The sequence below is a fragment of the Pyrgilauda ruficollis genome, unplaced genomic scaffold (genome assembly GCF_017590135.1).
Source record: "Pyrgilauda ruficollis isolate IOZ18807 unplaced genomic scaffold, ASM1759013v1 scaffold3, whole genome shotgun sequence".
In the NCBI taxonomy this organism is placed as follows: domain Eukaryota; kingdom Metazoa; phylum Chordata; class Aves; order Passeriformes; family Passeridae; genus Pyrgilauda; species Pyrgilauda ruficollis.
The window spans coordinates 4,740,296-4,765,853 of record NW_024524377.1 but is presented as its reverse complement, the minus strand read 5'-3'; the positions used below and the strand labels follow the sequence as shown (position 1 = coordinate 4,765,853).

Below are 25,558 nucleotides of genomic sequence, written 5' to 3'. Positions count from 1 at the left end.
TAGAGGGTTTTGGGTACATATTTATAGATGAGTATTCCTGTCTGTGGGTTTATTTTATGTCTTGTACATTTACCTAACTAATATAAATGTGGCTCTAGGAAGAACCTTGTTAGATCAAAACGCAGAGCTTTTCACTGTCACCATTCTAGAGATGGACAATATTGCCTATTGAATTTCCTTTCTCATTCTGGAAACCATTTGGATTTAGGAGCCTATTTAGGAGGTATTTTTTAGAGATTTCTTTTTTAAGGAAGCCTTGGTGTTTACATTATATTGTTTATAATGTGTTTGTATTGTTGAAACACAGGAGAACTAACCTAAATAATACCCTAATGTTTTTGAGAGGACCTTGTAAGTCTGACTTAACTGCCTTGTAGATCTTATCCCTGTTATTCAGATAATGTTTGACAAATATGTGGATATTTTGTTGTACATAGGTGGTGTTTTCAATTTATATTAATGTCCATATGATGTGTGGAGGGGCTTTTGGTTGGTACACAGCAAGGTTTTTGTGGTAGAAGGAACATTTTTTTGTCTCTTCCATCCATACAACTATGAGCAGCAAAGAGATTTGTGAATGCTAAGTTTTATGTGACCTTTTTAGAGAACAGTTACCAAAGTGGACCCATTTCTCCTTTTTTTTGGAAAAGCTTTTCATTTAATGACAGCACTTCAGTTTAAACCATGTGTTCTAAGAACTAGCTTGTGTTCCCAGCACTGCAGGGGGAAAAGCTCAACGTGCATGTTGGAGAACACAACGAAGAGTGCACGTGGGGGAATTCCAGGACTGGTGAAAATTTCAGAAGGTAGAAGGTATTTCACATAATTACATAGCTTCAGATTGTATAAACCTTGTACAGTTCAGACAACTGCAAAATTACCTCAACAAACTTGCCCCTTTTTTTTTATTTAATTGATTTGAAAAGCTACAGAGGACTAAATTTCTTAAACTGAGAAAGTTCAGAAGGTAGACAGGTGAGGTAAATAACCTTCTGATATGTTTCAGACTGGAAAATATAAGATTAAATCCATGACAACACAAATATAATCTCATTTTTGAGTTACATAAGACTGCTTAAAATGGGTCATTAGTGTTGGGGAAAAACATGTTTTAATTTTCTAGGCTTTTTTTCCCCCTCCCCTTCCCACACTAGAGGGAATGCTTTCCTCTAGGGGCAAAGATAGGATGAAGCTAAATATATCACTTTTCTACTTTATTCTCCATCATATTGCTTCAGTGGTAATCACTTGTTTGAGATTCACCTTCAGAGATTCTGCCTGACATATGGTGACTTGCATAATGAATATATGCAAACATATAGCAGTTTCAAATTCATTCTTTATTGCACTTAGGTTTTAGTTCACAAATTGCTGTAATAATTAAAGAGATTTGGTAAGCATTAATCTATGCCCTTATGGGAAATTCCATCTTAATTATTTATTATTTGTGTGAGATGAATAAAAAACAATTTAAGACCTGCCTTGAGAGTTTGGCTTCTCTTGCTTCCTAATTTCAAAGGATGTACAGGCAGATTAAGTTTCTATGTTTTCAAAGTACCACCACTTTCAGGGGAGGATAAGAATTTGGCTCTTTGAGAAATGTGACCTGGGTGGCTTGGTTAGGGATTTTGGTTGGTGTTCAATTTGGGGGTTTTGGGGGGTTGTTTTGTTTTAGGTTGTGGGGTTTTTTTAGAATGGGGTGGGAAATGTTTTATTATTTTGAATTTTTTCAGCTACAAATAGATCTTGGCTAGAAAGCTTCTTCAGCAGCCCCTTAGAACTGAGACACACAAAGGGAAGTGCACCCAGGTGTTCTCTAGACATCCAAGAATGTGAACATCAAAAACTAGTTCTCTCACAAACTCTTTTTTTATACTGTGTTGTGGGTAACTGGGGAAAGGACTGAAATGTTCACTTTCCCATTCATAATGTGAACCATGTGGTGGTGATGATGAGCAAGAACAACTGCTGCAAATCTTCTTGAAGCTATAGCTCTTCCTTGGGCACTCCTGACTGTCAAAATTGTCGTAATTGGTTGCCAGCAATGGGAGCTGCATCCGCAAAATCCAGCTCACAGCTTGTGATGATTGAGATAATTTACTTTGAATTTCCATTCAGTGGCTAAGTCCTATTAATCCAGCTTCTTGCTCATCCTGTTTTTAGATTCTTTATAGGAGTTGACAGTAAAATTTTTCAGTTCATGCTGAAAATTACATGTTGGCAAATAAACAGGTAACCATTATAACCCATCAAATCAGCATCTATTCAAGCTTTGTGCGGAGCCTTTGATCAAGTACTTGATAATAAGTCATGCTGTCAGTCAGTGTGCTGAACCAGAAGAGGACAACAGGATGATTGTAGGAGAGATTCCTGCAATCTTGATGGACAGGCCAGTCTACACAGCCTGAACTATGCTAATCAAACTAGAAAGACCAACTTTGTAGCTGAAATAGCAAATTAATTATTGCCCTACTTAGTTTGCAGTAAGGTCTAGGGGACACTGAGGTTAATTCCATAGGCAGATGTGAGGGGGCAATGACTTCTGGTTGGAGAAGTCGAAGTCTGCTGGCACAGATGGATTCAAAGTATCTCGTGTCTTCCTCACTTAAGCCTGTCACGCTGAGAGATTTAAGCCATGCATACTGAATCACGTGTCCCGTGTCATTTCCATTTGTCAAATCACAAAACCATTGTCCCTGTCACTCTCTCCACTGTTTTGACTGCACTGCAATAGTTTCTCTTAGCAAAAATGGCTGCTGGTAAGCATGAGTATTTCTGTGTTTTCTAAATTATTCTTCATGATCAGAAAGAGACTAAAAAATTGCTCATACTATGTGGTAAAGCACTGTTTTGAAGAACAAAAAAGAGCAAAAGCTTTGAATGAGTGGCAAGCAATAATGACTCCCTGCTATTTGTTGTGCTGTAGAATATTGGGGTGCGCAGAGAAAAGGAAAAGGGATGAAAGCGCATCCTAATCTGAGTTAAGAAAGCTCAGATCCTTCCATCGTCAATGGAGAGGACGAGGCTTTTGGGGCTGCTGCTTTGAATCCTTCCCTAAAAGAGGGAGGAGGGCTAAGTTAAACATTTCTTTGCTACCAAAAGATACAATTTCTCCTTTTCATTTTCACCAGCCCTGATACGCACCTGACCCATCTGTTAGACAGCTTGGTTTGTGAAACAAGCAGCAAGCTAATGTAAGAAAAAGGCTTCTTTTGTTTTTGTGAGCTGAATCAGCTCATCGAGGGATCTGTTGATTTGGCACATGTAGCACAAAGGGGGGTGTGAGGCTGGGTAGCTGGAGCAGTAGGATAAGTGCAGGGAGATGAGGCTGTTCCTCAGCTGCGAGCTGCTGGCTCAGCTCAGCCCTCTGCTGTGCCTGGACTCTCTCCTGTGGGTCCAGAGGCCTCCAAGGGCCCCAGATGTCTTCACTGGCTAGAGTGACAAAATAACCCACTGCTTCCCCTTCTGCTCTGGTGGCAGCAGTGGCTGCTGTTGTCATCTTTGAATGTTAGCTTTTCCTTCCTCTTCTTTCATCCTGTGTGATCGCAATCTTTTTTCTTTTTTTAAATTTGAAATCAGGGAGTATAGTAGGCTTTCTAAATCTTTATACCTTGTTAGGTATATCATCAGTAAGTGAATGATGGAAGGGTTTGTGTGGCAAATAAAACTAGCTTTGTCTTCTCCATTATAAGTAAGGTATATCCAGAATTTCTGCTTTATGGCTATGCTCAAGAACAACACACATAATATATGCTGCCACACCTGTAACCATGTCAGAGCAGTGCCAAGCCTAGTGAAGCTCCCTTTCACATCTGGCTTCTTTGCCTTTTGGCAAGCAATCAAAACCTGGTTTAGCCCTTTGCAGGCATTAAGCCCTGCTCTTAGACATCGTAGCTCAAAAGACTGTGTCCAGTGTATGGTGTGAAATTAATCAAAAGGAAACAAAATTAATGACCTGCTGTGGTGCCATCCATCACGCTATCGCTCAGCAGGTGTGAAATTAACTTGCCTTGACTGTGGATTAAATTGAACGGCGTGACGTGAACCTACAGGAACTGTTTCCACTAATACTGGGGAGCAAGTGTTTTTAAAGATTCCAGCTTAATGAACTGCTTATGCCATGTACTGGATAGTCTTATGATCATTTAACAGCATGAGTTTAGATTATGCTCCCTAAGAAGATCAAGTATTACTGTATCAGTAAAAATGGTTAAAGGCAGGCCACAGAAATGTGGTTTTAATTTCTGTAATTACTGTGCACCAGATGGTAGATGTATACTTTTTTCCAGTGTAAGTACTTCAGCTCAAATATAAGCAGTTGTGATCTTTATTTACAATTCATCAGATTTTAACCTAGGTGATAACAATTCCTTTGTTATGGCCCTTTATGGCAACCTTCAAAGAAGTATGTAGATAAAACTTCACTACTGTTTGTTATGGTAACAAAAAACTTTTCTTCTTGGGTTTGTTTGGCTTTTTTTTTTTCCTCCCTGATCTTAGTTACAGTGATAGCAAAAGTACCCACTAACTTTGTTTTGGAATAAGTTATCTAATATATGCACTTATAATATTTGGTAACTCGTAGTTAATTTAAGAGCAATACTACAAAGATGCAAAATACATTAGAGGTTACTAACAACTTGAGAGAAATGAGGAAAATGAAGGAAATGTATTTCCCAATTTGGATCTAAAGATCTTGATTTTCTGCCAACTGTTTTCTTCTGTCCAGTCCTATTTGCTTTTGTATATGCACTTTTTCCGCCATAGTTGCTCTGATAATTGTTTCTTCAAAGAACCTATTATCATTGTTGTGGAAGCTCTCTTTGACTTCCAAGTTCTTAGTGCATTTTTGCTGAATATGCCCAGAACATCATCTTCTAAACTGTTCAGTTATCTCAGCCCTTTAGAGAATGCCTGGTGTTTTTGCCCTTGGCAGAAAATAAGTCATGTATGGGTTTCTTGGTTTGTTTTTTTTTTTTCCCTTTTTGTCTGCCTGCCCTCCCCCTTAAATTCTGAATACACATTTCCAAGAGTTAAGGAATTTTCATGTTTGTGATTAGGAGGAGGGCTTAGTTATGACTTGCTTGGTAGCTTTCTTTGAAGTAGGACTGGCATGCAGCCATTAATACATTTTCAGGATAAGGTGTCCACAGTATATTGGCACACACTTGATAAACTGGTCTTTATAAGTTGATTCATTTGACCTCTTATTAAGGGCTGTCTGTAATTTATACAAGTGGTACTGTTTTGTTTAAATATTGTTGATAAGAAAGATGTTAGGCTGATGGAAGTCAATTAATTCTTCATGGTCGTTGTAACAAAGTTCTGTGTATTTTGTGTCAAAAGATAATTCTGACATTAGCATTAGTAAGATGGTTTTGGTTCCTAACAAATGTGGTGTAACTACTGAGGAATGTAAGGGTTGTTCTAGAGTTACCCCCTTCAGGAGCTGTGTCACTGGCAGGACTCTCTTCAAGGACAAACCCATAGGTAATAAGGATCATGGGGTCAGTACTGTTGGAACTGAAAAGCTCTGCAGGTCTTTTGGGTAGAGCTGACAAGATATTTCAGAAGTTTCTTCTTTCCTTGAAAAGAAACATCAGCCTTGGTACCCATTTCAAAAATGAAGTAAGCAATTCATGGAGGCCTAATGCTTTGTAACATTATAAACATTAACAAGTCCATCAAGCTTTCAAGAAAGAACAAAGGTTGTGAGATTACTATTCAGTCTATATTTCAGCTGGGGCTTTGAACTGCTTTCTTTCCTGCATTAGAAAATTATTATGTTGATATGAGTGTAAAGAAATTTACTCTTAAGGCTTAGATTGTAACACAATGCTCTTTCAACCTTCCTTATATTGACATCGACCCAGGGATACTGTGTTCAATTGTCTGCCTGCAGTTTGGGTTTTACATTGCTGGGTTTATTTAATTGTACTCCTCCCTGCCTCTTGTTGATGGCTTTTATAGTTGCTTAAGCTTTTTTAATTAATTTGTAGCTCCATGGGAGATGGGGAGAGCAGAGGAAAATAAATAGATTTACCTTCTTTTGTGAAACTTCTGGTTTTTGAAGACAGGTGACAAGCCACGCAGGAGTGCTCTCTGACAGCTGTGGCAGCAAGAAAATTTAACTGTCCAGGGCAACCTTTTTGTCAGGCCACTTTGGCAGGAAAAAGGCCTTTTGTGCCTGTCTTCCATGACAGGCTGTATAAGTTGGGTCCCACAGCACTTCACTGGGCCTTGCATTCAAACTGAGTTTGTGTTGACTGGTTTTGCTTTATTCTCTCATAGCCGTGATATCCTATCACAAGAGAGCATGAAGTGAAGGTTTCTTCACTGCAGGGTTTGATTGTTTTTTTATGCATCACTGCTAGATTGTGGTATGAAGAGAACTCAGATTTCTCTGCTTCGCCTGTAGCAAGAATATGCAAACTTGGTTTGTCAGAGTTAAGCAATGTGATATTCCATGCCTGGGAGTATGGGTTCCTGAGAAACTATTTGGATTTGGCTGAAAATGACTGAGAACTGCAGCTAAAATTAGCAGAGATGGTCCACTGCAAGTGAACTGATCCAAGGGAGAGAAAAGCAGAACAAAGTCAAACAAACCCCCTGCTTGTTCAATGCCATTTGCACAACTGGTATGGTGATACAAATGTGTGCAGGTTGCACCCTGTGTCTACAGGGCGTTGTTCATGTGCCAGGTTGTGCTGACAGTGCTTTACTTTCTGATGGGCTCAGAGCACATGAGGAAGTGGAGATTTTGTCTACTAGCAAAGATGAGGCAGTAGACATTGGTTAAATCACTGGGCAGGGTTTGGTTGTTGGGGTTGTTTTGGTGTTTTTGGGATGTGGGGTTTTTGGGGCATTTTTGGGGTTATACGTGAGGAGTGAAAACTTTGCTTTTTCTCGTGACATTTTCTATTTTTTCTCAAACTGCAGTTGATAAATGTCCCTTCCCAAAGGAATTGGTCTATAGACTTGTGATTGTCATTGTAACTCAGCCAGGGATAGACAGAAACTTGTTATATAAGAAGTCAAAAATGATGATATTTAATAAGAGGTTTATTCTGCATGGCAAGAATTTAAACTATTGTTTAATTAGGAGGCAAACCACTTACTTTGCCCTCTAGTTTGTTATGTGTTATGCAGGTTTATGACACTGATTCATATTGCTTATTACAGCTCATAAATGTCACCATAAAATTAGTTAAAATAAGAGTGTTGAAGTGTCTTGCTGCCATTAGCTACCCAGTTGATTTGGCTTTGATGACAAGTTTGTAGATAAAGCGTGAATTTTAGAGTTGAAGATGCCATAGGACTTGAGTACCATGCTGCTTCTCATTATGGAGTTAGCCTCTATCTAACAGTTGTAGATAAAACTTATTTTCTGGTCATAGCTACCACTTGCCAGCAGTGGCAGTCAGTGAACTGCACCAAGGTTAAAAGCCATTAAAAATTGTGATAATTGTCAGTAAGTCAGTGATGCCACTTCTGGGAACACAGTACCAGTGGGATGCTTTCATTGGATATTTGTGGTTTTGCCCAAATGGCCCTCAGTCAAGATGTGGAGCTTAACAATGTGAGCTGAAGTGGCCACTTCTTTAATAGTGCAGCTAATGACTTGCAGATGCAAGCTATTGTAATATGCTCAAATACTTTACATGTATTCTGGGGTCTGCATCTTGGAAGACTCTTGTCATTGTGAAACGGAAACCAGGCTGCAGGAGAGACAGTGATTTTGTTGTGTGGCTTTACACCAATGAATTTCAAAAATTGTCAGGTATTATATACTGTTTATTATTTTTTACATATAGAAAATAAGATATGGGAATGTACAAGGAAAGTACTCCATGACAGTGACAGAAGAGCTGTCACCTGATCCCAGATCATTTTAAGGAAAGTAAAGCAGCCTGCCAGATACCTTTTGTTTGTTTGCTTGATGGGTTGCATTTAGAGATGTATGTCTTAAGTGACTGAAAATATGTATTTTTTAAACTGTCACAATAAAGTAGAATGTCACTTTTAGCTAGTCTCTGTTTGGAGGCAAATCTCCTCTGTTTTTAATAATTTATGTGGAAATTGTGTGAAAGATTTAAAATGTGACAGCTCTGAAATAAGAAGATCGATGCTACTCTAGTGTGATCTGATTTGGATTCTGACCTAATTTCTTTTAGTTAGTGATTGGTATAGGACTTGTGGGGTGCACGAGCTTATGACTTTTGGAGATTACTGACTGATATTTTTAGGTTACCAGCTAATCCTGTTTAGGAATGGGATTTTCATCTGAAAACAGTCAGCTCCTTAAATTCTTCCTGTTTTAATTTAGCATGACAACTGGAAATTGTACAGAAAAAGCAACAGATTGTATGCTCAGTTCACACTGTCTTGTGCTGTGGCTTACTGCTACATGATTATTTTCTGTGTGCACAAGTTTAAAAAAATGCTGTTTTTCTTTAATATTTAAATAAAAGTCAAATCTCCCATTGAAGCTGTTCGTTTTGCACATGCTCTAGAAGAGGCATGGGAGAGCATTGTGTACACATTGCCCCAAAAATATTCTGAGCCTTTCAGTCTGGTTTTTCCTTACATTGCCTTGTAGCTGTTTGCAAAGCAGCCAGACCACAGCTACACTAACAAATGCAAATTCACACTTCCGTTTGCTTATTCAACAACTGTGTTCCATATATAAACACTCTCCTCCAGATGTTTTTCTCCTTGTTAGCAGTACCTTTCATGTGCTTGTAGAGAGAGCCTTGTTCCTCAATTCCACACTTAGTGAGGGGTTGCCATCTGCTGTGTGTGTGTCTCTTTGGAAGGTAAGCATTTTGTCACCTGTTCCTACAGATTGAGACCATAATGCTTTACCAGCCTTATTTATGAGGTCACCTCTGAATTTTTATTCAACTTTGTGAAAAGTGTAAGGAAGCAGAAAAATAAAGGCTATTGTAGCTTGAATGTTGGAATGTTATGTGGAGGGTTTTAGCTCCTGTAGCTGTTTTATTTCCTTTTTCTATGCCCTTTATGATGGGAAAGGAAGCCAAACTGAGGTGGAGAGATGAGAATTTGCACTATAAATGTGAAGTATGAGTAACATCATGTTGTATTGACAATAATGTTTAAACTGTGTGGGTTTTGTTGGTGCCTCGGCATGCTAATATTGATAGGCTTTGCCCATTTCAGTGAAAGGACATGTATTGGACTGAGCTTGATGTGAATTTCTGTGGGTGCCCCTGCCCCAAGTTTTGCTGCCTCAAAAGAGCTCTTGCAATGCACATTCTATGTACTGAAGCCTGTTCTATTCCCATTGCACAGAGAATTCCCCTAATGGCTTGTTGAGGTCTTCATCTCTCTGGAAAGAGGGCTGAAGTGAAGGGCTGGGGAGTAGGAGGATGTCACATTCACGTGGGAGATGTCGTGCCTGATGTGACATCCCTGCATCCTCGAACCCAGGTACAGTCATGCTGCTGTCTTCTGAAGGCAGAAAAGGTGCAGCTCTGGGGGCACTGTCAGCAGAGAAAGACAGCAAACAGGTCCCAGGAGTTCTCCCACACAAATCAAGATGAACTTTGCAGGGCTTTTTTCCCCCGTGCTTCCTTCTACAGCAACTCTTGAGAGTTATTGAGGGTGTGTTTAAGGAAGAAATCAATTCAGCTACTGTTCTTCAACAGCTGTTGGGGTAGAGGGAGCATTATCTCTCACTGAGGCTTTATGTGCTTCTTTTGTCCCTTCAGAACTGCCTTAACAACTGTCCACATCTGCTTCCTCTTCTTCCTTTTCCCTTCGATTTTCCCTGCAGTTCCCGTTTATCATTTGTGGTTTGTTGTTTTGGTTTTTTTTTTTTACTCCCACAATATAGGAATAAATGATATCAAATATCTGCAGGACTTGATTGACTTGTGTTTCTTAAATCTGAAAAAGCTGAAATTGTAGAGATTTGGTAAACTTACTCAATAATTTCTCTGAAGCTGATTTGAATATTATAAATCACACAGAGCTTCAGCTTTCTGCTCTTTACTTACCTTGCAGCAGTCGCATGGAAGAGACAATACTGCCTACATACTCAAGTTCTTTGGATAATTAATTTACTTTATTTTTAATTACCCAGATTTTAAGGTATCAAAAGGGGACTGTTTGTGGGAATGGTTTTAACTTAATTTGTATGCATGGGATAAGCACATTCATTACACTAGTGGAGACTTGCATTGATTTAAGAGGTGCTAGTCAAGTTTTACTCACTTTGAGCAAATTCCTGAAGAGTACATATATGCATGGATACTCGGTAAACAGACATTTTAAAGCAGAACTTAGAAGTCTTACTCATAAGGCAACTCAGACAAACCAGAATCCTTTTCTGAGGATGAAGGTATCTGGAGAAAGGTACTAGGAAGGTAGCCAGTGGGAAGGTCTTTAAAAAGAGCTGAAATTAGGTGTGCTGTATTCTGGTGTTGCCTTAACTTAAATGTGAGAATTGACCAAGCTTGTCTTTAATCACTTGGGATGAAAGTAGATGCTTTTCACGCACTTGCTTTATGATATTTTGCAGTGTATTCTGGGTCTGTCTGGGAAACAGAATGAGTTTGATAGTAACCTGGATAAAATTTCATTGATAAAATGCTGTAATTATAGAAAGCTGTTGAATGGAAGAATGTCCATGGCTATCCTTTCCTTCATACTGGATATATGGTTCTTTCAAAGCATTTTCAAAAGACTTGTATCATTTACTCAGATACAGGCAGCCAAGATTTCAGGCCAAAATACATTTACTTGCATGTTGGAAATTGTGTTGATGAAGGAATGCTTATTGCTTGGAGGAAAAAAAAAAGGTTTTGCAAGATTTTAATGGCTTTTTCTAGTAAATGGTTGCAAGATTTGTAGTATTGGATCCAAAATTCTTTATCTGTATGGGTTGTTTGTAAAAACCAACTGTGCATAAATCAAGTAAGATGCTTGGAATAGATACTTGAAGCATGAAACTTACTAATTTAGTCTTTGAAGTTTTAGTAAGCCTTTAAAAGGCTATACAGTGTACCAGCTTGGTACCTTGGACTGTGTCTCCAATGTGTATGTTCTCATTTGGTTGACTTTTACTGCTGCTGTTGTTGCTGACTCTGAGTTTGGTTACATACAGACTTAATGTTGATGCTGTTCTTTGGTATTTACAACTGTGTTGAAAATATTTCACTTACAGCAGATCAAGATGGGCAAATGTAGGCTTATGGTAGTAATAATGTAATTCAAGTGTGAGAAGCATCAAAATACCTTGTTTTTTTAAAACATTTTCAGAGTTAACAACACATTTGAAACTGTTAAGACAATTGTAAATTGTGCTTAAGTCCTGAGTCATTTTATGCTTGCCACTCTATGTTATTCTGTATTACAAGTACCATATCTATGTGAGGAATAGTATTTGGTTTTTCACAGATGATGCTATGCTAACAGGAATATTAACTGAATTCCACAGTGTTTGTGGATACTTCTAGAATTCCCATGTTAATGTGCACCACTTTGGGCGCTGTCTGGATTGAAGTGTTCAGCTTTGAGTGGTTTTCCACTCTGTCAAAATGAGTTGCCTTGTCTACTTAACTTTTGACTGGAGAAGTTACACCTGTAAGGGACTGCAGCATCTGGCATGGGATGAGAGGCTGAGAGAGCTGGGATTCTCCAACCCAGAGAAGAGAAACTTTGGGGGGAGATCTTACTATTTTTTTCATCAATGTCAGATTGGGGAGGGGTAGAGAAGACAGGGACAGTCTCCTCCTGATGGTGCTCCATGAAAAGATGAGCTGTTTTAAAATAAAATTTAAAGATGAATTTGCTCTATGTGTTTCTTGTATAATCCACAGGTCTGTCAGTGTGTACTATCACAAACCTTGTAGTATTTGTTTGAATTATTTGAATTGTTTGATGGACTTAATTAATCCCTCACAAAGCCAAATAAAAAGTTTACAGCAATGGGGAAAAACATCATCTAAACCTAAAACCAGAACACAGATAAAAGGCCTAGTTGTATTTTAATAGTAAATTTTAAAGTAGAAGTATTGACTGTGTGCTGGATGAGATTTATGTGATGGTGGCTCAGTGTGTCAGTAGACTAAGGCAATTAAATACTTAGGAAGGATAAGGGGAGGTCAACTGCCATTTTATAAGCTGGATATGAAATCCTACACTGTTAAAAAAAGTCTTGCTTTTATGCAAGCTACCACTTAACAGGTGTTGGAAAACAAGGACACTTTTTGTATTGAGAAAGACCATGTTCATGTTCAGCCAAATGAATGATTTCTTTAAGAAGTTGAAAGTAGGTTTTTGATTTTTTTTTTCCCAATCTTTCTTTTTTTTTTTTTTTCAAAAACAGAAATTGAAAGAGATGCTCAGTCATTTTGCAAGGCTGTAACAATGGGTCATTGCCAGGCACTGCAGTAGGAGTTAAGGATGATGGAGAGATCTGGCACAATGCTGAAAACAGAAATGTAAAGAGAGAAATGCTGATTTGGGGTCAAACTTTTCCTTTCACTTCTTCAAGGAGTACATTGTTAAAGATCCTTTATAAAAAGAGACCTGAGTGCATTCAGTGAGTGGGTTAGCCACTCAGTGTACTATGTTTTATTTTCCTAAATGAAACTATCTTCTACTTTCACTACTTAAGACCTGAGTGCATTCAGTGAGTGGGTTAGCCACTCAGTGTACTATGTTTTATTTAAAATTATTTTTAAATTTTATTTATTTAAAATGCAAGAGTGGAGGTGATTTTATAGTAGTTTTCATTTTCTCTGTACTGTAAATGAATGCACTTTCACTTTGAGTAACATCATTTAGATGGATTTCTGAGTGATGGAAATTATGCCCTCTTAAAGTGCTGCAAGCCATTATGGTTTATTTTTTTGTAGCTGACAAGTTCACCTCTAAACCATGTCCCTAAGAGCCATATCCATGTGACATTTCCATCCCTGAGGAATGGTGGCTCCCCCACTTCCCAGGGCAGCCTGTGCCAGTGCTTGACAACCCTGTCAGTGATCACCCATTCACCTGCTTCTACTGTTAACTAAATCTACTTCAGTTTGCAGAGGATAAAAGGCTTTCCAAGGTTTGTCTTCTCATCTCTGTCTCCTTACCTTGACTGCAGCCTGGGCTGGGTCCCTGTGGGCTGTCACTGTCACCATGCCATCAGCTGTGCAGTGCTGAGGAGTTCTAAGGGAGCACAGCAGCAGTCCCTGCCTGCTGCAGCCTCTGCAGGGTCCTTGTCAGGCTTGTCCTGTGTCATGAAGACCACGTTTCTAAGCAGTGTGAACTCCTGAAACAGCAATAAATCACCTTGCAGGGGGCCCAGCGTTTTGGTGCACAAGTCCTGGCTGTGATATCTGTATTTATTGAGTTTATTATGATTCTGGAGGACCTGAGGAAGTTGTAATGCTGTTAGGTCTTCAGATTTGAGTGACTGACCCAGTAAAACTTTTTCTGAACTAAATGGAGACAGAAATGTGCAGTGTTCCTAAACTCTGCTGTCCCATCTGCCTGTGAGTTAAATGAGTCCTGTCCTGGAAGGTCAGTCTGTCCTGCCTGTGAGCCACATTTTTATTCCATCTGTTAATATGAATGTTCTGAAGATGATGCCAAGAAAGATTTTACTAAATATACACACTTTTTATGGGAATAGATAGTCCTTGAAGTGATCACGTTCTTTTCTGAATACCACAATTAAACAGATTTTGACCACCCTCTCTCAAAAGTCAAGTGCTGGAAAAAGACTTTACACATATATATATATATATATGTGTGTGTGTGTATATATGTATATATAGATATATATGTGTGTGTGTGTGTGAATATGTGTGTATGTATATATATATGTGTGTGTATATATATTTACTTTCGCTTCAGTCTTCTTCATTCATTATGTTAGTCTATTTTACTATATAATATACTGTACATTATTATATTAATATATAATATCAGTTATGAAGGTATTTATACTCATAGCATATAAAATGCACCACTATAAAAATATCTTAAATTCAGGTGCTAAACTGATACAATATAAAAAGGCAGAGCTGTAAACATCAATTTCTTTTTATGAGGAAAATTTGGAATATGTAAATCTTAAAATGCAAGTCTCTTATTTTTTTCCATGTTTAAATCACAAAGAGTAGCTGAAATGGTAACTTTCAGTACCAATATTCAAATCTCAAACTTTTCTTATTTTCATGAGTTCTTGTTACAGCTATGATTTATATTTCCAAATGTAGCAACTATAATATTCCAAATCCTGAAAAAAATTTATTTCCCTCCCTCTTTAACACATGAAGAAGGATGTGGAGAAGGAGAAAGAAGAAATAAGCTGGTGCTGAAAAATTCCAGCCTCACTCCTACTCTTTTATAAATTGCTGTTAGTATTCCTGTCTCCATGTGTGAGCCCAAGGTCTAAGCTTGAGATTTAAGCTATAAACAGAGATGAGATAATTTTGTACAGGAATAAATGTGCACAGATGGAGATAATCAGGAGTGACTTAAATGTGTGGGCTTTTCTGGAGGTGCCAAAAGCCCACCACACCACACTGACGTTGATGGGGACTACAGGTGTGAATTATGCTCAGCCATACCCCAAGTCTACTTTGTAGAAGGTGTTCAGACACCTACAGGACTACCCAGGAGTGTCTCATTAAGTGTTGTGGGAGTTAGTTGGGTATTTGGGCTTGTTCATAAATCTCTGAGATGCCTCTTTGCATATTTATTGAGATTTCTTTAAAATTCTTGCCATGCTGTTGACAGTTGTCATAATTAAAGTGACTTTTTTTTTTTTAATCTTCCCCCCACCCCGGTTGTCTTATAGTTCTCAGTTAATTAAAAGAAATCCTAATGTTGTAGGCTCAAGGGTAAAAACAACAAAAACTTTCAAGGACAGTATTTTGCATAACATGAAGGATCTCTCTAGGATTCTTTAACCTGTTGGATACATTAAAATTCAGGAACAGGACCCTTTGTGCTTTAAAAGTCTTAATGATAAATGCAAAAAGAAGCCTTTTTAAAGTAAAAATAACACTTCTGTAGATACACCTCTGAGACATCAATTCTTTGAAAGGCCAAACATTTTAGAAACTGTTAACAAATTCTGAGCATTTTTTTATTGACAGTCATCCGACTTGACTGACAAAAACCCCCTTATTTTTCTTTGTGTTACTTCCATTTAAGGCCCACTTCTGTAGTAAAGGAAGATGTTGGTATTGGCAGAGATTCAGGTTTTTTTCTCACTCTTTAATAGTTATAGTGATTAAATGTGGATAGTAACAGAGCTTTTGATTTAAGAAAAAAAACCCCATAAATCAGTATTAATTTTGCAATGACATACTCTTGCATGTAAATCCTCTATTGCACAGCAAGCCTCCATTAAGCTAATAAATCAAACTTCATATTCTTGAAGTGGTTTCCATCTCCATTCCCACTCTTTCCTAGCCACAGTACCAGCCTCTCTTTCCAAATTCTGAATGTGAGAATATTAAAAACAAGAATAAAAAGGCAGAAAACCCCCAAGCGTGAGTCTTGCAGAGTTTTGACACACTTTCTGTGAGGTATAGCCTGTCATGTAGCATAAATGTTTTAACAGGCAAACACACCTCCCCGCTTTCTAGTCTCAGTTTAGTAAAAAAGGATTTTTCTCTGGCCTTGCTGTGCTGACAGCTCCCTGTGTTTTCCTGTACACACTGGTCTGACCGTGTTCCCCTTGCCCATCCTTTGCTCCCCTCCTGTTCCCCCACTGAAACATCATCATTTTGTCTTCACATTCCCTGTCCCCATCCTCCTCCCCCAGCAGGGTTTGGGAGGTTTCCTACCTCCCCCAGGCCTCGTGCTGCCCACGGTAGCTTTGCCTGTAGATCCACTCTGTGAAAACCATCTTTTTGCTTTCTGCCTTCTTCCTCCCAGACACGGGTGAGAAATCTCCCTTTAATCTCTGCAAAGCCTGTCCGTTCTCAGATCTCTTCTGAGAACTCTGCTCTGCTGGGATGCCTACAGGACAAGAAGGAGCTGAGGCTCTCACTCTTGTTAGCAGTGCTTCCTGAGGTTTGTTTCCTTGTGGTCCAGTCCATCCGCTCATTCCCGTCTCTGGTTGCATGGCTTGGTTGCTGGGCACAAGACAGAACTTTGTCCTTGGTATCAGAGTGAGCAAAGTCTCCCAATCCTTGAGCAGGATTTACTGCAGTGCAAATACCAGTCTGGAGAGGTAGGTGTGGCTTTAAAACCCTTTCTGTGTGATAGGAGGTGTTCACTGTGTACCTCGGTGGAATCCAGCATTGGCAAGGAGGGAGCTGTGGTAATTTTCCTCTTTGTTTAACATTTCTTTTGTTGTTCTGTGGCCTATACTGTATTGTCCAGTTTGATGCATTTAGGTACCTAGAATCTGACTTTCCAGACAGGAAAATACACAGAAGGGTTGCAGTTTGACTTGTGCAAAATATGGTCAGGATTGTGGGGCTTTTGTGATTCTCAGGAAATGCATTTACATGTTTATATTATTTCACACATATATGTTACTTGAGCTGTGGTGTGTCCTTGTAATTTCATTTTATATATTGACTTAAAACCTCTTGACAATTTAGCCCTTAACAATACTGCTGGACAAGCTAGTTTTCTCCTCCTGCTTTAATTGAAAGCTTAGGTCAAATGGAGATGAATGCGTTGTCTGTGTCACTGGAATCGGTAACCAGCCTTACCTTCTTACAAATTCTATGCATTTTATTTCCCTTGAATTCTGATTATTTTGTAAATGGTACATGAGGCAATGTATTTTGTTGAAAACTGGGGGTTACTACTTTTCTTTGCCTCAATTAATTCTTTTTTTTGTTTGGGTTTTTGTTTTACTCTGTTTTAGCTGGTCCCATTTGTTTGCTTTTCTTGAAAAATTGCACAACAGGTATTTAATTTCATATTCTTTCCAAACCTGAGCTTCCAAAACTTTCTTGCCATATTGCAATAAAAAAACAACTTCAGCAAAGGATGAAGAATAGAAAATGTTAGTGAATATATTTTTATTTAAAATAAATTTAATTCAGTAGATGACTGTTTTTTTGTATGCAACGCTAAGTTTAAAAATGAATTCTTGTCAAGGTTCTTGAATAAAAATTGTGGGATGTCTTCATGCCTTTCTCTTTTTGAAAGGGAAAAGCTCTCTGTTCTTGTACTTTAAAAACTACTTCCTTGGAATTGGCTGTAGTGTGGGGAGGTTTTTTTTGCTAGTGATTTTGCTGACATTTCTCTAAGTCTTGCTTGCTTGCATTTTTAATCTTCCTGATGTTTATTTGCTTGCAGTGTTCACAATGTCACTTCAGTTTTGCTCATAAAACTTCTTAGGCACTTATCTTTCACCGACTGCTAATGTTAGATCTGGGTTATTTGTGGTTCCTGCTTTGTCCTTCAAACTCCTTCCTTCTCCCTATTGTCCAAAAAATAGAAATGTTGACTTAAGTGGGGAAAAATGCCAATCTGCCATATTTTATTTTTCATTACCATGGAGTCTGAAAGATGGGTTTTTTTTCTGTATTTTTGTAAAGCAGATTTTGCAAGAAGTCCTGTATGGTGTTTTTTTCTTTAATTGCTATATACACAGGCCCAATATGTTGTGTATTGATTTTTTTTTTTTTTTTGCCCCACTAAATTTATTATTTTAAAGTGATGAAAGTGTTCTTATTTGATGGTTGAGAGTTGCCTCAGAAATGGCTGACCTTCAGGGAAGAATGAGATTTTTTTTCTAATGAAGATTTGCCTCTAGTGCATTATAATACTTAAAAACTAAATCATGAGAGCTGCTGTTTCTACAAAACTCAAGTTTTGGTACTACCAGTACCAAATATTTGGTGGGTTATTCTTTTGTTGGATTTGGAGTTTGAAGTTTAGATGGCATATAAGCAAAGGGGAAGAAGAGCAAGATGAGATATTTAAATTATACTCGATTAAGTAAATTTTATCACATTTGAAAAACCTGATATGCAGCAAAATCATTCTCTTCTCTAGCAGTATGTGCTCCTTGGTTAGTGCTTATATAAAAATGCAAAAAGGGTGTTATGCAAGGGAGTGTTCCCTTGCTTGACACTCACTACGCAGCCAGCTGTTGAAACATGGAAGATTCCCAGTGCAAGCTCTAAAGTTTGGCTGCTGGTGATGAAGCATGTTTACCAACCTTCAGAAAGCATATTCTGTTGTTAGCAAAGTACAATTTGAAAGCCTGATCAAGTGAATGCATACAAGTTTTGGGGGGAGTGCATGGGCTTGGGAGGTGGTGGTGTGCTAGTAACAGGCACTGAACTGAGCTGACTACTGTAAAGATCTGCTTAAACATGACTCTGCACAAGGGTGGGTTTAAAAACATTTCTTTGGACATCTTCAGATTTCATAGTATCAAAAAAAGCCTCATGGTACTCTTGTGCAATATTTAATGTGACAACACTTGACTCATGTTCTAACCTCAGTGTCAATAAATGTAATTAACTATGCATTGTCTGAGCATTGAGGGGAATTTATTCTCAAAATAGAAGTGGAGGAACTAATGGAAATCACCAAAGTCTATAAAGGATGTTTAGTTCTGTCTCTTCTGTCACTTGTGGTTACCTGTGTGGGTGTGTGGTGTTTTTGAGTATCTCTCCTATGTGACTCTGTGTGTGAAATATGTGAAAGGGGGTGGCTGGTTTGGAGCATTTCAAAGTATTACTCTGAATTGTCACTGACCACATGGGATGATGTTCATCAATTTCAGTAATTAATGGGACCCTGGACCTTGGACTTCTTGAGTCATAAATGCTTAATATGTAATTTATACCAAATACTTTCATCATCTTCCACGTAGATCTTGAGTATGTTCTTGCAATGTCTGTGGTTTTGTTTCCTGTTACCATCTGCCTCCAGAATCCTTTTACTGCCTATGAAGCAACATCTACATGGACCCATAATGTCTTATGCAAAGATAATGTTACATTTTGGCCCTGAGGACTATTGAAAGCTGTAGAAGTTACTATAGTGGTGAATGTATATATGTAGTGAAACAAACCCTATTTGCTAAGGACCAGATCCTTATGGTTTGAATCGATGCAAGTGTTTGGAAGATAAATTACATAGAGAGCTGACCCTATGAGAAATTAATTTTTGGTGAAGTTGATATATTGGTAAGAATAATGGTAATACTGAGGAATAGTCATTCTGAACAACTTTCCTGTTATCTTAAATATTTTATATTTAAGGGATGTGTTGATATAGGAAGTCCTATTCACTATTTGTGACTTTCTCATAATCTAAAAGCACGACCTGTTTCTCGTTCAAGGTGCAAGTTGTAGCAGCTGAAGTGTATCAGGAAATAGCAATAACTTTTGACAAGCAAAGTGTTTCCTCTGTCAGTGGTTAAAGTCCTATTTGTTTACGGGAATGCATTAGTTCTGCCTTGCCACTTGCACTTGTAGTCGTCTTTGTGTCTGTTGGCAAATCACTCACAGAGTTGATTTAGCATTATTTCATGTTCTGTGTTTTCTTGGTCTTGCCTGACCTGGTGTATTCAGCCATTCAGTTTGTGTAGCCCTTGTCTGTCAGGCTGCTCTCAGTAACTTTACATGTCCTTAACATTCATTTCCTTTACTCTCTTAGACTTGCATTTAGATGTTTGCTTACCTCATGTCACTCAGGGCATTTTTTTTTTCTTCCCCTTTCCTCATCTTTCAATTTCTTTACCAGCCTTACTTTGTGTTTCTTACAGTGATTGCCCCACTCATCAGATTTTCAAGCTTACCTACTGTTTTCTCTACAACTTTCTTATCCTATCTGCTATTCTGAATTCTTTTCTATTACTGCATCCATGAAATGCTGATGACATTTGCAAATTCTTCTTCATAATTAAAAGGAAGGCCTTAGCTCTGCTTTCCTATTGATAATATTATTTATCTGTAATCTGTTGCACCTAGAATGCAGGAACACAAAATTTCTGCCTCTTTAATTTTATTCTATTGTGACTTCCCAATGAAACAAGACTCTTTCAGTCATCCAGTTTTTTTCCTTCATACTTCTAATTCCTGTTGGAATTTCAGTCAAACTGGTGATGAAATTTCTACAAGCTTTCTGTGAATCAGGAGCTGGCTGAGAAAGCTTCTGCCTCTGCACTAAAGGAAGACAGGGAACAAGAAAAAAAGTAGAAGAGGTGGAAAAAAGAAAAATGCAGAAAACTGAATTGGTATTCATCTTTGCAGTATTTGCATTTTGTTGCAATAGTTAAGGGGCTGTAAAAGGGGGAATGTCTGATGTGGGCAGTCGTAGCAGGTTACAGAGCTGCAGGAGCTCAAGGAACACTTTTGGATAAAGTTAAAGCTCATTCATGCATGAGCTGAACTGTTTTCAAGTGCCTTCTTAGTAAATCTGCAATTTTGTGCTGATCCATAACCAAAATGCATGTAAAGGAAGCGATAGAGGTTTTGTATATCTTTTTTGGCCATTAACATTACAAATTGCATTATGTTACTGGGGACAATAACTACAGGCAATTGATTTATGAGTTTACTTACTTGGCAATTTTCTTGATGCATATCTATGACATGAATGAGTTTGGTAGCTCAGAGAAGTTTAATGTGCTCGAACATGGGTTTGCATGAGACATGCTTTTGGAAGTGAATTGATAATCTGCTAATAACACTTTCATTTATTCATATATATATATATACACACACATAATGGAGTACTCTAGGAGACCACAAACTGAGTTGCTCTGTAATGAAAATATTCCAGGAATGCAAGTGGTGTTCTTGAAGTGTTGGTATTTATTCTTTAAAACCAGATTAGATACAATCCATAGCACCATCCTCCCATTACTGACAGACACCAACACCTTGAGCTGAAATGCCTTTGGTGTGAATGTCACGTCCTCAAAACCTATCAGGTTCTTTTGCAGATGTGCTCCTGTTCTGCTGTGGTATTTGCTCACATAAATAGAGATTTCAAGACTACATTGTAATTCTATGTCTATTAAAGACAGACCTCAGGCTTTATTTTCTGATTTACTTAAGGACAACTTTCTTATTCAAGTATACCTAGAGCCTTGGAGAACTAAGAGGAAGCTCATGACTACTCAAGCATTCAATATTGTAAATAATTAAATTTTCCAAGATGTTAATGTACATTTACTTTGAAACTGCATTGCAGGGGGAATAAAGGTTTGCTTTCAGCACTGAAAATGAAGCTACTTTTGCTACCAAACCTGGAATGGGAGTATTGATAATAGCTTCAACAAAGCATGCTTTGGAAAGGAGGCCTTTCTTGTAATTAGGATTATTTATTAAAAGCACTGAGGCATTAAAGAAAGTTCATTACCCAAACCATTACTGCTGTGTGGACCAGAACCAGCAGATGAAATAGCTTTTTCAAGTAGTAGCTTATCACTATCTGATAGTGAGTGGGGCTAAAAAGAGGAAAGTTGTTGTTAATGACAGTGTATAAGCAATGAAGAGAGCTTAGGAGTTCTGTATGCATCCTTTAGTACTGTGTTGTGCAAAACACCAGATCAGAAACCTGTGCTGCTTGCTAGGACGTTTTCACATTATTTTTTATCGTGGTGGTGGGGTTGTGTGTTGTCCTGCCTCTCCCTGCCTAGCAGTAGTCTGGGGAAAAACCACAAAATCCTATTACTAATTCATTTTCCTTATGCTGCCTGTGCCGGCTGTTTTCTACACGTCACTCCTTTCTTTTTTTCCCCATTTAGCTTTGTAAGGGCTACAGCCGAAACAGAGCTAGTCCTCAGAGTTTGCCAGTACAAGTTGTTCTACAGTTGTCTAGGGATGCTGAAGGAGGGGAGGCTGTTTTCCACCTACTCAAAATAGTTCAGAAGTTGTGCCCTGTGATAAACTAAGTACTCATTCGTTTGAAGAGGAAACTTGTGTGGTTTATTGATCCTGCAGATGATTGGAAAGCTGATGCCCTCCCAGCAGTGCAGTGGTTACAGTCAGTGACAGGATAGAATGTGGTTATCCTTGCCCTCACCTGGCTCTCCTTTGAAAATACTGTTGGGGTCATGGCCATGTCATTCAGTATTTGTTGTATTTTCTCACAAAGCTTTAAAAATCTTAACAGCATTGTGAGAATCATGTGCAGAGGTTTTGTGTGAAGGCTCATGTTATTACTGTTTTATGGCTGAACTGTGTAAACAGTGAAACTTTTGTCTGATATTTCCTCTAACATTACTTTCAAGCCCTTTGCTATAAGGTTCTGCCTTCTGTGACTGTAGGTTTCTAACGGGGCTTCACTGCGCATGTACAGAACTTCCTGTATGTCCCTTTAAATATTTTACATCTCTGTGGGACAAATTGCTGCTCCTTACAAAGAGAAATAAGAAACATTGGCAGTTTTCATTCTTTGATTTCAATTAAAAGTGCTTCTCTAATCTTTGGTGCTATCAGCTGTTGAAAAGCACCAGTGTTAAGCAACAGCATATATGCAGGAAAGCGGTTAAAATATTTTGCTGCCCTACTAACTTCTGAATTAGATTACAAATTAAAACTTCATCCTTTCAATAATAAAAGTCTTAAATACAGAGTGATGGAATAATCAGCAGCACTGTTGCTTCCAAACAGGTGACAGTATTGAAATTTTAATTCCATTAAATTTTGTTCTCTGGAGATGCAGCTTGTACTTTCAACCATTTGTCTAGCCACATAAGCTGGAATGTGTTCAACATGCTTGCCAAGAACAAATCCATTGGAAGAAATGTTATACTTTGACCCAAGTTCAAGAAATTCTGAAGCAACAAAAGATAAATATTTCTGAAGACTCATTTAATGTTCAGCTTAGCTGTTTACTTTCCTGTCCTCCCTGTGATCTGATATGCACTTGCTTAATGCATGTGCATAAACATTTTCTATATATTTATTTCTGCTTTTCCCTATTTTAATATGACTCTGCTGTCTTTTCCCTTGGTGTTTGTCCTTTGCAAAAAGTTTGTGTGTAGAATCCTGTAGCAACAATTAATTTAAACCAAATTTAATGAGACTTTATATTTGTTTTGATTATCTACAATTCCCAGCAAATGGTAGAAAATTCAATAAAATTAACTCTTTTACACAGACGTACTTATATTCTTTGTTTTTCTATTTTTTAAAAACTTTTTCAGTAAGGTACGGTGAGTATTTTGAGCAGGAACATGGCTGGATCTTTCCTTAGAACTTGTATTTACTTTTGGCTGTCTGTCTGGGGTCCAGCACAATTGCTGAAGACCACATTTAGTGTTTTGACCATGGATTTGACAGGGGATGATAGCTGGGCATCCACATTGATGAGAGCTTTCTTGCTGACTACAAAGAAGGTTTTGACTTTCCTCTGAGAGTTGGACAGAGCTCCTGTTGAGAGTAGCTTGTTTTTCCTCTTGGACAGACCACAAGATGTGATGTAACAGGCTGATTTGTGGTTAATAGCAGTGGGTGAGATTGGAGCCTGGAGTATCAGCTTGATGCAAGAAATGAGCTAATGGATCCAATTTCTATGTAATAAACTTAGTCATTCTTGGAGTGCCTCATAATTTGGTTGCTTTGATTATAGGCTGAGGTTAATTTTATTATTCATTAAAAATAAATAAAGCTTTCTGCATAAGCTCATAGCAATGCTTGCAGCTCTTGTTGCCACAGATACTCTGTGCACTAAAGAAATGGGAGAGCATTACCAGAACATGGGATTGTTGTGTAGGAGGAACCGAGGAGATTTTGCTATGGAGATTGTCCAGGTGACCTGAAAAGGGTGAGGCCCTGCTTCTCTGCAGGTGCCATGGTTTCACCCTTCAGAGCACAAGTGCCGAATGTAAAATTGAGAATGACAGCAGAGGATGTCATATATTAGCCTTTCACTGGGGGGAGTTGAAAGGAGGGGAAGAGAAAACCATAGGTACTTTATCCACACTAGAAATATGATAAAACTTAGTGGCCGTGAGTCCTATTTTTAAAATTCATTAAAATTAATGAATCAACTTAAAGGTTTGTTTGTGCAGTGGGCTTCAGGGACTCTTGAAGCCATGAAAGCATGCTTATGGGTACTTTCTTCACTGGTTTTAGGGATTCTGTAGATGATGACTGGGGCTCTCAGGCTCCGTAAGTTACTTTCTTGCAAAAAAAAAAAACAAACCACCCAACCAATACCCAGAAAAAACCAAAAACTATTTCTTAATCTCCTGGTCAGCATGCTGACATTCCAAAATGTTCTTTTCAGTGAGAAAATGCTATTTTGGGCATATGGTTTTAACACAGCAGCAAGACGAAGGTTATTAATATTCCCTGTCCTTTGACTGTAAATGGCTGTAAAAATGTTCAAGGTCAGGAACATTTCTGATTTTCTGAAGTTCATTGAAGTCCTGTTCCTAGTCCTAATATTCATTGTTTATTGAAAGAAGATCAGGTTGGTTTGTGATTATGTTCTTAAATGCATTGCCTGGAGTGTTTCTAATCAGTAAGCAGTGTATGTACCATAAGGATTTCAACACATAAGGATTTTTCCTTAGGGATTTTTTTCTGATCCTTTTCCCCTTTACCTGTTGTGGTTTTTTCCTTTTATACTCTTTCCTCCCTGAATTATCACAGTAAGCAAACAGCATGAAAGGAAGGTGGTTTAATTTTTATAGGACTGAAATACAGCAAGTGATGTGCTAGGTAGAAAATTTGAAACACTTCAGAATGCTCTGTGAAAGCACAGACCCACGTGAGGGAATTAAGGTGGGATGCCACCCAAATTGTTTCTAAGTGGGGGAATTTATTTTTGAAAGTGAAGGCAAGCTGCTTGCTCAAGATGAAAATTTACTTGTTTTTATGGCACCTTATCAGAGACTGTTTTCCCTTCCTTCAACTTTCATCCCACTACCTCCTGCCAATTTGTACTACATGCACATGCACAAAAGCAAACATGCCTCCCCAACCTAAAAAAACCCCAAACCTGGAGTATTTATACTCTTAGTCTCCCTCAGTCCATCTGTCCTGCTGCTTCTGTTTGACCCAGTGTTGTTTTGCTTTTCTCACTTCATGGGATTACATCCCAAATTGCCACTTCAGGCACAGTACATGGTGCCACATCAGCTGTAGAGGGGTGGTGAGCGAGAAGACGCAGTGACATCTGTCAGCTAGAAGAAGAGAATGGGTTGGCAGAAACATTGCTGAAAATAAAATTGAGCAGCACTAGGAACAGCAAAACTAAGACTCCATCATACAGTTAAGGGAAATTGTTCCATGCATTTATTTTCAATATTAAGGAATGTAAATTATAAAATGTGCAGTTAGTAAAAGTGTGCATAAATCTGGTAAAGTTGCATGATTTTTTTCAACTACCTCTTCTTCCTGAGCCTGTGACGTGTGTAGGGAATATGTACAACTTCAACCAGCTGGAAGCCCTCATTTAGACCTGGGATTTGCAGATCTGAGTTATTATGAGCTTTGCTCACATGCTTCTGCTTCTTCCAGGATGTTCTATCAGCCTTTTTATCAAACTTCTGCCTTTTATTGGACTGATCACAACTGAATGAAAAAAGTTTGTTTTAATATTAACAAAAGTTAATATTGAGGTGGCTTCACATTTATGA

At 38.2% G+C, this 25,558-nt stretch overlaps 1 protein-coding gene across 2 annotated transcripts in view; it reads left to right on the top strand.

Annotated features, from left to right (window-relative positions):
* The first annotated feature begins 792 nt into the window (after nt 1–792).
* Nucleotides 793–25,558, top strand: part of MGAT5 (alpha-1,6-mannosylglycoprotein 6-beta-N-acetylglucosaminyltransferase) — a 100,981-nt gene continuing 76,215 nt past the window's right edge. For both annotated transcript variants that reach the window (XM_041473027.1, XM_041473026.1), the window contains exon 1: nt 793–813. The gene's annotated coding sequence lies outside the window, so the exon portion shown is untranslated. The remainder of the gene's footprint in view (nt 814–25,558) is intronic.